The sequence below is a fragment of the Vicugna pacos genome, chromosome 14, assembly GCF_048564905.1.
Source record: "Vicugna pacos chromosome 14, VicPac4, whole genome shotgun sequence".
NCBI classification, from domain to species: domain Eukaryota; kingdom Metazoa; phylum Chordata; class Mammalia; order Artiodactyla; family Camelidae; genus Vicugna; species Vicugna pacos.
In genome coordinates this window covers 43,141,782-43,153,863 of record NC_133000.1, presented here as the reverse complement: position 1 = coordinate 43,153,863, position 12,082 = coordinate 43,141,782, and the positions used below count along the sequence as shown (strand labels likewise).

The 12,082-nt window shown below is 37.5% G+C and overlaps 1 pseudogene; it reads right to left on the bottom strand.

Moving 5' to 3' along the window:
• Positions 1–8,616: 8,616 nt before the first annotated feature.
• The window catches only part of LOC102531450 (flavin reductase (NADPH)-like), a 111,859-nt pseudogene continuing 108,393 nt past the window's right edge, over positions 8,617–12,082 (bottom strand).

Sequence of the window (12,082 nt, the reverse complement as noted above, 5' to 3'; positions counted from 1 at the left end):
GTTTCCAGAGTCTCTCTGTTGGTACCCCTGTTCTGTGCTGCTCCCAGTGCCTGTAGTCAAGCAGATCATGACTTCTCCCAATAATGTGGTCAGTTGTTGTGCTCTTACACGGTGGACAGGCAGGTCACTCCCCTCCCAAAGCTGAGGTCAGATGCTGCACTCGGGTGAGGTTGGCTGGCAGAATTGCGCCCCCTCCCAGCACCGCAGTCAGGTGCTGCGCTCCTGCCAGGAAGGCGGGTGGCCACCCACTTTCTCTTGGTGTGGGTTGCTTCCCTGCTCTGTGCAGCTGCCTGCTCCTGGGTCCGTGCTCCACAGGTGGGCTCAAGGAAGAAGTTGGAATACCCCCACCTTCACTCAGTGCCAAAACTCAGCTCCTTCTTTGTCCTGGAGGTGTGAGTTCTCAGAGTTATCAGGGCAGAATATCTTATCTGCCTGGGGCTGTAAACAAGTCTCTGCCTGGCCTTTGAGGCTGCTAAGACCTTAGGTAAGGACTCAGGTTTTGACCCAGCCCCCACTTGTGTACTAAGCACTGGAGGATATGGTGGCTGTGGCCTAGCCCCACCTCTCTTCTCCTAAAAACCTTCAGATGGTTTTCAGAGATAGAAGGTATGGCAGCCTTCCCTTCAAGGCACATCAGCCATGTTGTTTTATGGAGGCCCCAGGTTGTTTTGCCCTGTGCACCCACTCATCCATGGTGTGCAGCCCCCTGCAGCCCCCTGGGGGTGCCTCACTGCAGCTGCCCCAGTCCTCCACCCTGCCAGGGCAGCCTGTCCCGTTCCCCACCTGCCACTTTGTCTCTAAGGCTGAGGGTTTTGGAGATCCTTGTGCCTGTTTAACTTAATTCTGTCACTAAAGGGCTGCTCCATACAGATCTGAGCCTGGGAGGTTCCCCCTTCATCCTGTTGACCTCTCTGTTGGAGAGGGGGAGATTCAGCGAATGAGCACTAGTCCTCCTTTTGCACTCCCCCCCATGGGATGGATCCCACACTGTTTTGCTTTTTTATATTTCTTTTTTCCTTTTCTCCTACCAGATTCGTGGCGTCTTTGTCTTTTGAAGAGGGCGTCTTTGTCTTTTGAAGAGGACAAGTTCAGCACGTGCTCTGGTTTGCTGGGTGGGTCCATTGATGTGAGTTTTGGTGTTTTTGTGGGTGAGGGTAAGCTACAAGTGTCCTTCTTCTCCACCATCTTGGCTGATCTTACCCTCTGCTCTTTATCTTTATACATGTGTACATTTTATTTTAAAACATATTTTTTTAAATTTTGTGAACAATTATATTTATAGAAAATTTACAAAGATAGTACAGAATGTTCCTATATAATTTTAATACAGTTACATTTTTCCTCCAATGTTATTGTCTTATATTACTACACTATGTGGGTCAAAGGTAAGAATCTAACATTGGCACATTACAAAGGAAACTCCAGACTATTTGAGTTTCAGCTGTTTTCCATTAATGTTATTTTCCTGTCCTAATTCCTTCAAACATTTTTTCCAATATTTTATTCTGACTCTTTTATTGTTCCTGGTAAAGCTAAAGATATTGATGTGTCCAGTCTGTTCCAGCATGCACACACACACGCTCACACACATCCCAAGTTTTGAGTCAGTGGATCTATGCAGCTATCTTTGACTCACTTCACAAATCATGGCTCCTCATACAACAAGTGCCTTGTAATGCTGCTCCTATCTTTTGTCATAACTCAGGCTTCTCAGTTCCATTAAATAGCCAAAAAAAAAAAGGGGGATTTTTTTTGAATACCTATTGTGTTTCAGATGGTATTCTAATTTCTTCCCTTGATATCTGATGAAATTCTGTATGTGTACACCATCCCTGTCCTTTCCAGCATGGCTAATTTCTTTCCATTGCTTCGTGCTTTCTTTCTTCAAACAAATAAAAGGGCATTGTCTGAGTTGCCTCAATGAATTGCCCATTGGATGCTAGAGGGCTAAGAGTTATGGCTCAGTGAGGCTGAGAGGTGCAGAAGTAACACTCTCAAATTCTCCTCTACCACAATCCAAGATTTAATAGTGGTTAAATTACAATTCATAATCAAATTAACATAATATATTACAATAAAATATCATTATAATACTAGAACAGATTTTTGTCTTAAAGATTAGTGTACCAACATGTTAAGAATTGAGTGATGCTAACGTGTAATCAGGACCCAGGTCAGGATATGGGTTGGCAAAGAGTGAATGTGCATATAGGTAAATTTATGACTGTGTGTGAACACACAAAACAAAGATGATTTCAAATGCCTAAAAAATAGGCAGAGCCTATTTCATAAGATAACCAAGAGTGGAAGACAACAATTTACAAGTGACTCAAGGCCTCTCTTCCTGCAAAAGTGTGACAAATATGAACGTGCCCCATGATATTCAGCAAGAATGCCACATTTTTCTAAGTTAAACAAATCCAACTTCAAATTTGGAAATTGTCAGGGAAAGCAGCAGATAATGCAATTGCAGACATTCGTAAAACAGATGGGGTACTAGTGACATTTTTCCTTTTATTGGGATCTCACTAGTTCCAGGAAGACTAAGCAATCTCTAAATTTTGGAAAGAACTCTACAGTTTCAGTTCATATCAGTCACTATTTAGATGTTTGAAGGTGATTTGAGGGAAAGGGGCCATTTACATCCTGCCAAGCTAGAGTGCCGGGAACTTTACTCAAGGTTTCTAGTTATGGTATCTACGGTCTTATGTCACTTCCTGATATCAGGTAGAAATCCCCCCACTCCACATACCTCCCCTCATACACAACAAAAGTAGCAGAGCTATTTGCAAATAGAGTCATCTCCATCCATCTTGTAAACACTGCACCTTACAAGCTAGCATTCTGTCCTATTCTCAGAGAAGATCACTTTCTCATGAAGTGTTGGCTCATTTATGCCTTCTCTGGATGCCTGGATTCTTCTCCTCTTACTTTGATGAGCTGCTGTTTCCCACCAAAATCAGGGGAAGATTGGAGGTTGTCTCATTGTCATGGGGCCATGTTTGTTTGCAATGTTGCAAAACAAAAACTGCTAATGCTATCCTAAGTCAAGAGGACCGAGGTTTAGAATTCAAATTGAAACATTTCATTTTTGGAGAGAAGGACGGAAAAAATATCACTGGCTTAAAGGAGATTCTCCAACCCTGGGAGAAAAAGCTAAACAAAACACTGGCCATTCAGCGAATCACCCTCACAAACGTGGCCAAGACTGAGAAACGTTTGCAGAAAGACATGTTGAGAGCTCTGTACTAAGACAAGGGCATTCTGAAGAGGTGGGAGATTATGCTCAAAAAAAGTCAAAAGTCTGACCCAGTTCAGTGTCAAAGCCCCAGCAAGCCAGGGATTCACTGTTCTTAACTGTTCTATAGTAGCAAAAACACATGGACGTGAATTTCGATAGTAGGCAGAGGAAAACACTCTAATAAAAAGACTTTTGAAGAGTAAGAGATCTCCCAGACAAAGCTGGGTAATACTTAAATCTCTCCCTTGGAAGAAGACTCCAGGGGAAGCGTTCTGCAATGGTGTGATAAAGCTTGATCCCACTTGAACATTACCTAAGAAAATTCCTGAATTTACAGCAGTATGTTCATTGGAAATAATGAAGAGAAGTTGAACAATAGGTTTATGATATATTATTTTACATACATCCTATGGAATAATTTGAGAGTAGTGAGAATTCTCTATAATTATTTTTATCAACACTGGTGCACAGAAACAGCCAATTTAAACTCAGTGATTGACAATGAAAAATGTAAGATAAATTGTTTAATAAATATTTATTGATGCAATATTTATGAAGAAGCTAGCATTGGTAGAGCAATATTCTGCAAGCTGGAGATACAGAAGTGTCCAAAACATGCAAAACCTTTGTACTTAGGAATATACATTCTCCGAAGGAGTAGTATTAAGCAATGATTTCATGAGATTCAATAGTGTACAGTGGTCAGTGAGAAGCAATTTTGTTGGGAAGGGAAAAAGGAGTCACTCTCAGTTAAGGGTTTGACTATAATGCAAAAAGATTGTCAGATAATAATGTTATTGCTACAAATGCATAATGTATAATTTGTGTACCTACATACAATTTAATGAAACTAAATATATTTAATCCATACTGGGTAATTAATTTTCAAATCATCTCTAATAAGCTTTTTAAAATCTTCAGATAGTAAAATTTCCAGGTAATATGAGATGTAGTAAGCCAGACATACCTACGTGAACCTGATATTGAGATTCTAAAGCCAGGGAAGACTGAATCACCATTACTTCCTCTACAGTCGTATCTGAATAGATCTTGGTCATTTTTGGATGAATCTCCTCTTCTGCAATAAATCAAAACTTGTTAGTAAATATTGAACCATAAAAATAAATTATTCTAAATCTAAAATTTAAATTTCAAGCATCCCAATGCCTTTTGTACCATAAGCAGTTTATGCATATATATATATATATCCATAAGTTATAAGCTTTCTCCAAACGTCTTATTACTTGAGTTGTCAATTCTGAATACATTATGCAAAGTATGACCTATCTGTGGGAAAAGAGATACAGCCTAATGCATGATTTGAATAATAGAGCATCTGCAAATGAAATTTAGTGACCTGTGGATAATTGGAATTCATTGTTTAATGGTTACCTGTTCAAAGTCCCCATTGCCTCAGTTATCCAAACTTTATTTATGCAGCAGCTTGATGTTTCAAGAAAGTTGTATACTTCTCTGGAAAACCTAGATGGTCAAAATGTCCTTTATCCTAAGGTGACAGTTACTAAGGCAAGTAGGATGCCCACATCCTTTGTTTCATATCTTGCTCTTCAATATTATTTATTCAACAAAAACTCAGTGAGTAACTGATTCGATCCAAACTCCGTCACCTTTATTTATGGTGGAATGCCAAAGGAAGTATGTTCTTGAGTTAGACCTTGAAAAATTCATAGTAATAAGATATCTAGGAAAATCAATCAATAATAATGTTAAATTGGGCTGTAACAATGTCCTAGGCAATTGTAGAGGTGGTAATGTCTTATATAAAGAAACAAGACAATTGTCACAGAAAAGCTGCTATGTGACTTGCATCTCAAAGAAAAAGGAGGGGCTCACTCGAAGGATAAGGATGAGGGTAGGAACCACAAAAATTCTGGCAGAGAAAACAGAATACAAAACAGAAAATATGTCTACAATTAAACATGTCAGAAGGAAATGAGAAGGAAAGAGTAAATGTAAGATAGAAAATTTCCTAGCGACTCAATTATACCAATTATAGATTTGGAAATTGTATTCCAATTATACCTGGCACTGAGTTGTGCACAAGTCAGTTCCTAAATGTAACACCTGCTTTTGTTTGTTAAAACTGAATCAAGTCTTACCAAACTTTGTTAGGTTCCTTTGAACTTTCTTGGCAACCTTGGCCTGCCTCTCTGCCTTTAACCTGCTGAGGCAAATCCTAGCAAAGAATACTGCTAAGTAAGTTTAAGAAGAATCCCCTACCCTTCATATCTAAGTCAAGGCCTGCCTCTCGCAAGAAACCCTCTGTCCTTTATACATAATCAAGCTCTTCTTAGTAATTTTCTATCCACTGACCCACTCACTCTACTCAATGGCTGTAAATTTCCAACCGTCTTTGCTGTATTCAGAAGCAATCTCTCTCCCCTAATCCTATTGCAATAATCTGGAATAATTCTGTCTCACCTTTTTTTCACAAGTATCAGAATACTTTTTGGAGTACAGATCTACCTCCAAGTGAACAGCTATCAAATCACTATTCCAGGCTTGTGTTATTACCAGCTTTCTTTCTGATGTGTACCATCTCAGCCAATCATCAAATGTTTCATCATACACCCCTGGGTCTCACAAAGAGACTCTGCATTTATCAGAGATAACATCCTTTCCTTATTCTAGGCTTGCAATTTCAAGACCATTCTGGGCACCATCATTTCACCACCCTCTCTGATCATATTTCAGTCCAAAATTATGTGCATCCTATCTTAGCCATATCTTGTGCCTTCATTCAACCTTTTCATTCTACTTGCTTCCTCTCTAATTCAAGGTTCTGTCAATCAATGTTGGAATCTTTCATTAGCCTACCTATTGGTTCAGTCCTTTCCTACTCTTTCCCTCTTTCAATTCTCCTGTGAAACACCATCAACTCATTTTTCACAAAACAAAACATTAATCCTATCACATCTTAATCAAATACTTCTATTGTTTCCCAGTATCTAAAAATGTAGTTCACAAAGGTAGCATGCAAACCTCTGGTGATATATAAAATAACAACACAGTTGGTGAGCATGCATTTTTAGATATTTTATTATGCCATGTTAATTGTTATTTGTAAATTATAATAAATACACTTATTATTTTTATACTTTCTGTGGTTATATTTATAATTATACAGAACCAGGGATCCATGATCCCACATATTCTACTATAATCCCTGCCTTTTACACTAAAGAAATGTCAACTACTAGAAGTAATAAATTGGTGAATTATTAAGAAGGAAAAGTAATGATGTGCACAGAAAATGACATTCTCATTTTATTATATTGATATATAATATATAATGCCCCCATAACATGGATCTCTGGTTCTGAACCCAAGTTCTGCCTCTTTTATCCATTTACCCTTTGCCAAATTATTTACTATCTTATACTTCAAATTTCCAATCTGTAGAATTAAATAATTATAGAACCTACCTGACATGGCTGTTATGAGGTAGGACTGAGATAATGTGTGTAGGTTAGAACACTGCCTAGCAATTTAATGTTTCTTAAAATTATTATTAGTGATCATTATGGTTATTATTAATGAAAATCCATCATTTTGAAAAAGATTTTACATTGTGATCTATTTCTCTCTTTCTTTTTGTTGAACCACCTGGAACCAGGGCTGGAAAAATAGGATTTTAAAATTCAAAGGTTAGATGGGGAGGTTATAGCTCAAATGGTAGAGTATATGCATGAGGTCCAGGGTTCAATCCCTAGTACCTCCTCTAAAAATAAATAAATAGACCTAATTACCTATCCCTCCCAAAATTTTTTTAAAACAATTAAATAGACCTAATTACCTATCCCTTCCAAAATTTTTTTAAAACAATTTTTAAAAAGTGATGGAAAATAACCCATATTGGTATATAGAGAAAGCATCTTCCACAGCATCACACATGAATTTAAGATAAGTAATTAATAGCACTGCTATACTTTTAAATCACGTTAAGACCAGGATCTTCAGCTTAGTGAAGAGATAAATAGTTCTTACACACAACTTCTCTTTCATCATAAAACTTATTGGCTTTTGCACAGAAGCACTCTCACTTGTAAAAAAACTTCACTTTTCAAGACGAAATATTCAACCTATGAATTAGCACAAGTCATTTGAACCAACAAGATTACTTTTCACAAAACAAATTCACGTCAAGGAACTACACCTGAGGAGGAGTGAATGTGATTATTGCAAAACTCATGTAGTTAATGCTGTGATAAGAGTTGCATGCATTATGTTATATGACATATATGCTTATTAACTTGTCTGAAAATATTTTAAACATTAAGAAAATGCCTCAAATTATCTTTATAATTTTTGTTTCTTAATTCATGGAAAGTATTAGTGGGAAAAAATCCTTTCCCAAAATTTTTGGGATATTTCCACAATGCATTTATGGAAATACAGACAGCTGTATCAAAACAAATGTTTGTTGAAAAGTCATTTATATAATTTCATTTTAGAAAAACTTCTAGAATCAAACTCCATCTCAAAAAGTAGATTATTTTTAAGGTTTTATTTTGAAATAATTTTACTTACAGAAGTGTTATAAAGATAGTACAAAGAGTTCCTATATGCTCCCCTAATGTTAACATATTTCATAACCATGATGCAAATGTTAAAACTAAGGAATTAACATCAATACACTACTAATAACTAAGCTATAGACTTTACTTAGATTTTCCCAGTTTTTTTTTTATAATTTTATCCAATTCAAGGCAACAACTTGTATTTGATTTTCATTCTCCTTATGTTTTTCCATTGTGTGTGAGTCAAAACAGTCAACATTCTGCATTCCATCTTGGGTTACCTAAACTTCCTATCTGGTTTTGGGGTGGGGGGTGTTTTTTGGCATGCAGGAAAAATTACCCTTTAAAATGTCAAATTCTAAGGATTATGTTGAATGCATACAGTCATCTCTCCACAGTGGACTGAATACAATACAGAACTGTTCCACAAATCCCCTCATGTTACCCTTCCACTATTATCCCCTCTCCCAAATTTACAGTATCAAGCAACAACTGTTCCTGTAAATTTGCCTTTTCTAGATTCCATTCCTATGAATGGACTTATACACTAGGTAACAATTTTTTGAAGTATAATTAACTTATTATATTAGTTTCAAGTATACATAGTGATCAGATATTTTTACAGATTACGCAGCATGCAAAGTTATTACACTATTATTGACCATATTCCCTGTGCTGAACTTTATATCTCTGTGACTTAATAATTTATTTTATAACTAGTAGTAATAAGTTAATAATAAGTTATAAGGTAATAAGAAGGTTTTTTGGTTTTTTATTTTTGTATTTTTTTTTTTTTTTTGGAGCTCTTGGCTCAAGATTGACTGCTCCCTTCCTTTATTTTTTGTTTCCCAGGACGCTGTCCTCCTGGACGGGGCGGAGCCCTAGTTCTGCTGTTTTGTGTGGGTAGGGGCTGTGCCCTGTTGAACACCTTGGTGGCAAGGCTGCACAGCATAAGGTGGCCCTGGTTGTGTTTGGAGATGAACCTTGAGGGCCCTCGTCCATTCAGGGTCACTGAACAGGCCCCAGTCAGTGGCCGGTCTCCTAGGTGTGGCGGCATCGTGACCACGTACTTCTTGCCTGACTCCTGCAGGATTTTGTGCATCCGAATGTGGTCATCGTTCACATCTCACAGTCTTGGGGGCACCTTGGAAAGGTCCCACAGTAGGAAGGCCGAGGCTCAGGCCACGACCTTGTCCATGCCATGGGCCTTCATGGCGGCCACAATGTTCCGGGCACCCTCGGACATTACCTGTACAGGACATTGCTGGGGCCCAGCAACACGATGACGAGATCCTGCCCTGCCACGGTCTGGTCCACAATTGCTGCCTGCTGATCGTCGCCCACTGCCACGTGGTCCGGCTGTGGCCCCTCTTGAGGGCAGCCTGGAGGTGTCTTGCACCAGCACTGTCACCTCATAACCTGCTTGCCGGACCTGCGCCAGGGTGGTGAGCCTGGTCTTGCCGGTTCTTGACGGCCATGCTGCGGGTCATTGGGGCTCAAGGCTGCAGAGTCGCAGGACATGCGGGAACCGACTGGCTGCTGGGTAGTTAGTGCCTCTTAATCCCCTTCACCTATTTCACCTGTTCCCCCGCTCCCATCCTCTCTGGGATCCTTGTATCTGTGAACCTGTTTCTGTTTTGTTATATGTGTTCATTTGTTCTGTTTTTTAAATTCCAAGTGTAAGTGAAAGCATGCAGTATTTGTCTTTTCTGTCTGACTTAATTCATTTAATATAATGCTCTCTAGATCCACCCATGTTGTCCAAAATGGCAAGATTTCATGTCCCTTTATAGCTGAATAATATTCCATTGCATATATACTTCAAGTCTTTTATCCATTCATCTGTCATGGACAATTAGGTTGTTTTCATTTCTTGGCTTTTGTAAATAAGGCTGCAATGAATGATATTGGGGAGCATACATCTTTTTGAATTAGTGTTTTTGTTTTCTTGGGATGAATACTCAGGAGTAGAATTGCTGAATAATATGATAGCATTATTTTGCATTTTAGGGGGAAACTCCATGCTGTTTTCTGCTTCTTGTATTGATCATTTTGTCACTGTATAATGCCCTTCTTTGTTCTTTGCTACAGACTTTGTTTTAAAGTCTACTTTGTCATGAGTATTGCTATCCCAGCTTCCTTTTCATTTTCATTTGCATGGATTATCTTTTTCCAACCCCTCACTTTCAGTCCCTGTGTCTTTAGGTCTGAAGTGAGTCTTTGTAGGCAGCATATGCACGGGTGCTGTTGTTGGGTTTTAATCCAACCAGCCGCCCTATGTATTTTGATTAGAGCATTTAGTTCATTGACATTTAAAGTACATATTGATAGGTATACACTTATTGACATTTTGTTATTTGTTTTCCAGTTGTTTTTGTAGTTCTTCTCTGTTCTTTTCTTTTTTTAGTCTCTTCTCTTGTGGTTTGATGATTTTATTTAATGCTATGCTTATGTGCTTTGCTCTCAATTTTTTGTGTATCTGTTGTAGGTTTCAATTTGTGGATATCATGGGGTTTATATATATATATTGATCTATGATTATATGTACTTGTTTTAAACTGATATAGTCATTTAAGTTCAAACACATTCTAAAAGATATACATTTTTATCCCCCACCCAAGTTTTGTGTTTTTGATGTCATATTTTACATTTTAATGTCTATCCCTTAACTGTTTATTGTAGTTACAGTTGATTTTACAATTTTTGTCTTTTAATTTATTTAAGTGGTAGGTCCATAACCTTTGCTATAGATTCGCCTTTACTAGTGGGATATTTTCTTTCCTATAATTTTTTTTTCATTGAGGTACAGTTGATTTACAATGTTGTGCTGTTTTCTGATGTACACCATAGTGATTCAGTTATACATATAGATATTCTTTATCATATTATTTTTCATTAGAGATTATTAAAAGCTATTGAATATAGTTCCCTGTGCTATATAGTAGCACCTTGTTGTTTATCTGTTCTGTATATAGTAGTTTGTATTGGCTAATCCCAAACTCCTAATTTATCCCTCCTCCCCTTTCCCCTTTGGTAACCATAAATTTGTTTTCTATGTCTGTGAGTCTGTTTCTATTTTGCAAATAATTTCATTTGTGTAATTTTCCTATAAATTCTTACTTCTTATTGTAGCCTTTTCTTTTCCAGTTAAAGAATACCCTTTATTGCTTCTCATGAGGTTATTTTAGTATTGGTAAACTACTTTAGTTTTTCCTTGCCTCAGAAATCCTTCTCTGTCCTTCAATTTTGAGTGATAAAATTGCTGTGTAGTGTATCCTAGATTGTAAGATATTCTCTTTCAGCTCTTTAAATATATTATGCCACTCCCTTCTGGCCTGAAAGGTTTCTGCAAAAAAATTAGCTGACAGCCATATGGGGTTCTTTTGTATGTTACTCTATGTATTTCTCTTGCTACCTTTAAATTTCTCTCTATTTTTAACTTTTGCCATTTTAATTATGATACATGTTGGTGTGGGTTGATTTAGGTTCATTTTGTTTACAACTCATTGTGCTTTCTGCATCTGGGAATCTTTTTTAAGCAGGAGGAAGTTTTCAGTCATAATTTTATAGAATATATTTTGTACACCTTTTTTTCTTTCTTCTCTGGGATGCTTATAATGCAAATGTTTGTATGCTTGATGTTGTCCCAGTCGTCCCTTAAACTATTCTCATTTTTTAATTTGTTTTTTCTTTTTGTTGTTCTGATTGGGTGACTTTCATGATTCCATCTTCCGTATCACTTACGCATTCTTCTGTACCACCTAGTCTGCTGTTAATTCCATTTAATGTATTTTTCATTTCAATTATTATATTCTTCAGCTTGGAGTGGTTCTTTTTTATATTTCCTAGTTCTTAGTAAAAATTCTCACTGTGTTCATCTATTCTTTTCCCAAGTTCAGTTATAATTCATATTACTACTGCTCTGAATATTATCTGCTAAAGTATTTATCTCAGTTTTATTAGGTTTTCCTTTTATAGGTTTTTTTCTTGTTCTTTCATTTAAAACATATTCCACTATCTTCTCATTTTGTTCAAAAATCTCCATATCTATGAAATTAGGTGAACAGTTACCTATCTCAGTCTTGAAGAGATATCCTTGTGTGACAGCATCCCTATACAGTCTGCAGGGGCCTAATGGCTTTGGTGGGAGAGTTGGATCTGAAGTGAACATGGGTCATATCTTTGCCTAGGATGTACTAGCAGCTACCACACTGGGGAGGCAAGGCTGGAGGTGGAGGGGCTAGAGTCAGAGACACATGTGAGCCAGGAATTCTCCAGTGCTTTATGGTACTCATCACTC